This window comes from Lithobates pipiens, unplaced genomic scaffold (genome assembly GCF_037356315.1).
Source record: "Lithobates pipiens isolate NorthernLeopardFrog02 unplaced genomic scaffold, aLitPip1_a1.2 Scaffold_10, whole genome shotgun sequence".
NCBI lineage: Eukaryota > Metazoa > Chordata > Amphibia > Anura > Ranidae > Lithobates > Lithobates pipiens.
The window spans coordinates 514,357-520,356 of NW_027507686.1; positions in this window are offsets into that span (position 1 = coordinate 514,357).

A 6,000-nucleotide genomic window follows, 5' to 3' on the forward strand; every position below is an offset into this window, starting at 1 on the left:
GATGGTGTTCTTGGGGTCAGAGGACCGCCATGTATGACGGTGGGGGATGGTGTTCTTGGGGTCTTAGGTCCGCCATGTATGATGGTGTTCTTGGGGTCATAGGACCTCCATGTATGACGGTGGGGGATGGTGTTCTTGGGGTCTTAGGTCCGCCATGTATGACGGTGGGGGATGGTGTTCTTGGGGTCAGAGGACCTCCATGTATGACGGTGGGGGATGGTGTTCTTGGGGTCAGAGGACCGCCATGTATGACGGTGGGGGATGGTGTTCTTGGGGTCTTAGGTCCGCCATGTATGATGGTGTTCTTGGGGTCATAGGACCTCCATGTATGACGGTGGGGGATGGTGTTCTTGGGGTCTTAGGTCCGCCATGTATGACGGTGGGGGATGGTGTTCTTGGGGTCATAGGACCTCCATGTATGACGGTGGGGGATGGTGTTCTTGGGGTCATAGGTCCGCCATGTATGACGGTGGGGGATGGTGTTCTTGGGGTCAGAGGACCTCCATGTATGACGGAGGGGGATGGTGTTTTTGGGTAGTGATGGCCGAACGGTTCGCCCGGCGGTCGTTTCGCGGCGAATTTCCGACTTTCGCCGTCCGCGGGTTCGAACGCCTTTTTCCGTCGTTCGCCCCGGCGGACTTACGTGTTTAATGTATACAAGAACTTTAACCTTTCGTGACACGTTTATCATGTGTTACAGGACAACCAATTGAGACATGACAGCTCATGGACACTTGGACATTCCCCCTAACCTATAAATACACCCGATCCGGTGGCCATTTTACATTCTTTCTTCTGTCACTGTAGGGAAAGGATCCTGTGTGGAGTAGGGACAGAGAAAACGCTAGCTATTTGGTACACAAAAGTTCTTTTCAGGACTGGTATAGGTGTTAGGTCAGCAGCCTGAGTTTCTTTTGTCAGTTTAGATAAAGGGACAGAGCGCTGTATGCTGCTATTTTAGGGACAGCTCAGCCAGATTAGTCTTTCTTCATCATCATCATCATCATCATCATTAGCTGTTACTATCAGGTCCACAAAAGAGCTGTTCCAGCTAATCGTTCCAGCCTACTCTTTTTTGCCAATTTGTATAGGGACAGGCAGGAAGCAGTGTGTCAGGCAGTGAGGATAATTTTAAAGACTTGCTGTTACTATTAGTTCCACAAAGGTTCTTTTCAGGACTGGTATCAGTGGTACGGTAATAGGCTTGTACACGTATAATATTCTTTCTTCCAAATATAGAAAGAATATTATACTTGACTGCTGCCCTTCTGCTGCAGTCTGCTAATCATTCACAACTCACTTGTTCCACAAAGCTCTTTATCAGGACTGGTAACTTGGTCTGTCTAGGGTGCTACGGTACATAGGCTTGGGTGCGGTACAGTCTGCTGTTCTGTAAGGACCGCTATCGGTCCACAATACATAGGGTTGCCGTGCACTACTGCTGACCGCTGCCCTATACTGCAGCAGTCCTTCAGCGGTATAGGGACTGACGCACAGTCTGCTAAACACTAATACACAACCTGCTTGGTCCACAAAAGTTCTTATAAGGACTGGTAACTTGGTATAGGGTGCTACGGTACATAGGCCTGAGTGCAGTACAGTCTGCTGTTCTGTAAGGACCGCTATCGGTCCACAATACATAGGGTTGCCGTGCACTACTGCTGACCGCTGCCCTATACTGCAGCAGTCCTTCATTGGTATAGGGACTGACGTACAGTCTGCTAATCACTAACACACAACCTGCTTGGTCCACAAAAGTTCTTATAAGGACTGGTAACTTGGTATAGGGTGCTACGGTACATAGGCCTGAGTGCAGTACAGTCTGCTGTTCTGTAAGGACCGCTATCGGTCCACAATACATAGGGTTGCCGTGCACTACTGCTGACCGCTGCCCTATACTGCAGCAGTCCTTCATTGGTATAGGGACTGACGTACAGTCTGCTAATCACTAACACACAACCTGCTTGGTCCACAAAAGTTCTTATAAGGACTGGTAACTTGGTATAGGGTGCTACGGTACATAGGCCTGAGTGCGTTACAGTCTGCTGTTCTGTAAGGACCGCTATCGGTCCACAATACATAGGGTTGCCGTGCACTACTGCTGACCGCTGCCCTATACTGCAGCAGTCCTTCAGCGGTATAGGGACTGACGCACAGTCTGCTAAACACTAACACACAACCTGCTTGGTCCACAAAAGTTTTTATAAGGACTGGTAACTTGGTATAGGGTGCTACGGTACATAGGCCTGAGTGCAGTACAGTCTGCTGTTCTGTAAGGACCGCTATCGGTCCACAATACATAGGGTTGCCGTGCACTACTGCTGACCGCTGCCCTATACTGCAGCAGTCCTTCATTGGTATAGGGACTGACGTACAGTCTGCTAATCACTAACACACAACCTGCTTGGTCCACAAAAGTTCTTATAAGGACTGGTAACTTGGTATAGGGTGCTACGGTACATAGGCCTGAGTGCGTTACAGTCTGCTGTTCTGTAAGGACCGCTATCGGTCCACAATACATAGGGTTGCCGTGCACTACTGCTGACCGCTGCCCTATACTGCAGCAGTCCTTCATTGGTATAGGGACTGACGTACAGTCTGCTAATCACTAACACACAACCTGCTTGGTCCACAAAAGTTCTTATAAGGACTGGTAACTTGGTATAGGGTGCTACGGTACATAGGCCTGAGTGCGTTACAGTCTGCTGTTCTGTAAGGACCGCTATCGGTCCACAATACATAGGGTTGCCGTGCACTACTGCTGACCGCTGCCCTATACTGCAGCAGTCCTTCATTGGTATAGGGACTGACGTACAGTCTGCTAATCACTAACACACAACCTGCTTGGTCCACAAAAGTTCTTATAAGGACTGGTAACTTGGTATAGGGTGCTACGGTACATAGGCCTGAGTGCGTTACAGTCTGCTGTTCTGTAAGGACCGCTATCGGTCCACAATACATAGGGTTGCCGTGCACTACTGCTGACCGCTGCCCTATACTGCAGCAGTCCTTCAGCGGTATAGGGACTGACGCACAGTCTGCTAAACACTAACACACAACCTGCTTGGTCCACAAAAGTTTTTATAAGGACTGGTAACTTGGTATAGGGTGCTACGGTACATAGGCCTGAGTGCGTTACAGTCTGCTGTTCTGTAAGGACCGCTATCGGTCCACAATACATAGGGTTGCCGTGCACTACTGCTGACCGCTGCCCTATACTGCAGCAGTCCTTCATTGGTATAGGGACTGACGTACAGTCTGCTAATCACTAACACACAACCTGCTTGGTCCACAAAAGTTCTTATAAGGACTGGTAACTTGGTATAGGGTGCTACGGTACATAGGCCTGAGTGCGTTACAGTCTGCTGTTCTGTAAGGACCGCTATCGGTCCACAATACATAGGGTTGCCGTGCACTACTGCTGACCGCTGCCCTATACTGCAGCAGTCCTTCAGCGGTATAGGGACTGACGCACAGTCTGCTAAACACTAACACACAACCTGCTTGGTCCACAAAAGTTTTTATAAGGACTGGTAACTTGGTATAGGGTGCTACGGTACATAGGCCTGAGTGCAGTACAGTCTGCTGTTCTGTAAGGACCGCTATCGGTCCACAATACATAGGGTTGCCGTGCACTACTGCTGACCGCTGCCCTATACTGCAGCAGTCCTTCATTGGTATAGGGACTGACGTACAGTCTGCTAATCACTAACACACAACCTGCTTGGTCCACAAAAGTTCTTATAAGGACTGGTAACTTGGTATAGGGTGCTACGGTACATAGGCCTGAGTGCGTTACAGTCTGCTGTTCTGTAAGGACCGCTATCGGTCCACAATACATAGGGTTGCCGTGCACTACTGCTGACCGCTGCCCTATACTGCAGCAGTCCTTCATTGGTATAGGGACTGACGTACAGTCTGCTAATCACTAACACACAACCTGCTTGGTCCACAAAAGTTCTTATAAGGACTGGTAACTTGGTATAGGGTGCTACGGTACATAGGCCTGAGTGCGTTACAGTCTGCTGTTCTGTAAGGACCGCTATCGGTCCACAATACATAGGGTTGCCGTGCACTACTGCTGACCGCTGCCCTATACTGCAGCAGTCCTTCATTGGTATAGGGACTGACGTACAGTCTGCTAATCACTAACACACAACCTGCTTGTTCCACAAAAGTTCTTATAAGGACTGGTAACTTGGTATAGGGTGCTACGGTACATAGGCTTGAGTGCGGTACAGTCTGCTGTTCTGTAAGGACCGCTATCGGTCCACAATAGATAGGGTTGACGTGCACCACTGCTGACCGCTGCCCTATACTGCAGCAGTCCTTCAGCGGTATAGGGACTGACGTACAGTCTGCTAAACACTAATACACAACCTGCTTGGTCCACAAAAGTTCTTATAAGGACTGGTAACTTGGTATAGGGTGCTACGGTACATAGGCTTGAGTGCGGTACAGTCTGCTGTTCTGTAAGGACCGCTATCGGTCCACAATAGATAGGGTTGACGTGCACCACTGCTGACCGCTGCCCTATACTGCAGCAGTCCTTCAGCGGTATAGGGACTGACGTACAGTCTGCTAAACACTAATACACAACCTGCTTGGTCCACAAAAGTTCTTATAAGGACTGGTAACTTGGTATAGGGTGCTACGGTACATAGGCTTGAGTGCGGTACAGTCTGCTGTTCTGTAAGGACCGCTATCGGTCCACAATAGATAGGGTTGACGTGCACCACTGCTGACCGCTCACCTATACTGCAGCAGTCCTTCAGCGGTATAGGGACTGACGTACAGTCTGCTAATCACTAACACACAACCTGCTTGTTCCACAAAAGTTCTTATAAGGACTGGTAACTTGGTATAGGGTGCTACGGTACATAGGCTTGAGTGCGGTACAGTCTGCTGTTCTGTAAGGACCGCTATCGGTCCACAATAGATAGGGTTGACGTGCACCACTGCTGACCGCTGCCCTATACTGCAGCAGTCCTTCAGCGGTATAGGGACTGACGTACAGTCTGCTAAACACTAATACACAACCTGCTTGGTCCACAAAAGTTCTTATAAGGACTGGTAACTTGGTATAGGGTGCTACGGTACATAGGCTTGAGTGCGGTACAGTCTGCTGTTCTGTAAGGACCGCTATCGGTCCACAATAGATAGGGTTGACGTGCACCACTGCTGACCGCTGCCCTATACTGCAGCAGTCCTTCAGCGGTATAGGGACTGACGTACAGTCTGCTAAACACTAATACACAACCTGCTTGGTCCACAAAAGTTCTTATAAGGACTGGTAACTTGGTATAGGGTGCTACGGTACATAGGCTTGAGTGCGGTACAGTCTGCTGTTCTGTAAGGACCGCTATAGGTCCACAATAGATAGGGTTGACGTGCACCACTGCTGACCGCTCACCTATACTGCAGCAGTCCTTCAGCGGTATAGGGACTAAGAGTTTTGTCACAGGGTCATTTAAAAAATGACATGCAGAGGAAGAGGCAGGCCCTTCCGCAGGGGTGGTAGGGGTAGGGCAGGAGCAACAGGCTTGAGCCAAAGTGGGAAGTTGCAGAAGGTGCGTTCAATTACTTTAAAGGATGCACCAGACTTGGTTGAGTGGCTCGCTCAGCCTTACTCTTCTGCACCCTCCTCATCCTCTCGATCTGCACCCTCTTCTTCACTCTCTGCTATGTGCACCCCCAAAGACACTACCACCAACAACACGACCACCACCACCACCACCACATACCTTCCGCTTGAGTCACTGGAATTATTTTCCGATCCATATCAAGAGGACATTTCTGATGCGCAGCCACTCTTGGTATTGGATCAGGAAGAGGAGGTAGCAACAAGCGCTACTCAGCAGTCTGACGCCAGTACCCAGATCAGCCCAAGGAGGAGGTTGGTCCCCGGTGTTGCTGCCTACTCTACTTATAGCGGTGGGGAAGGTGACGTTGATGATGACGTGTCTAGTGATGTCACGTGGGTGCCCACAAGAGAGGAAG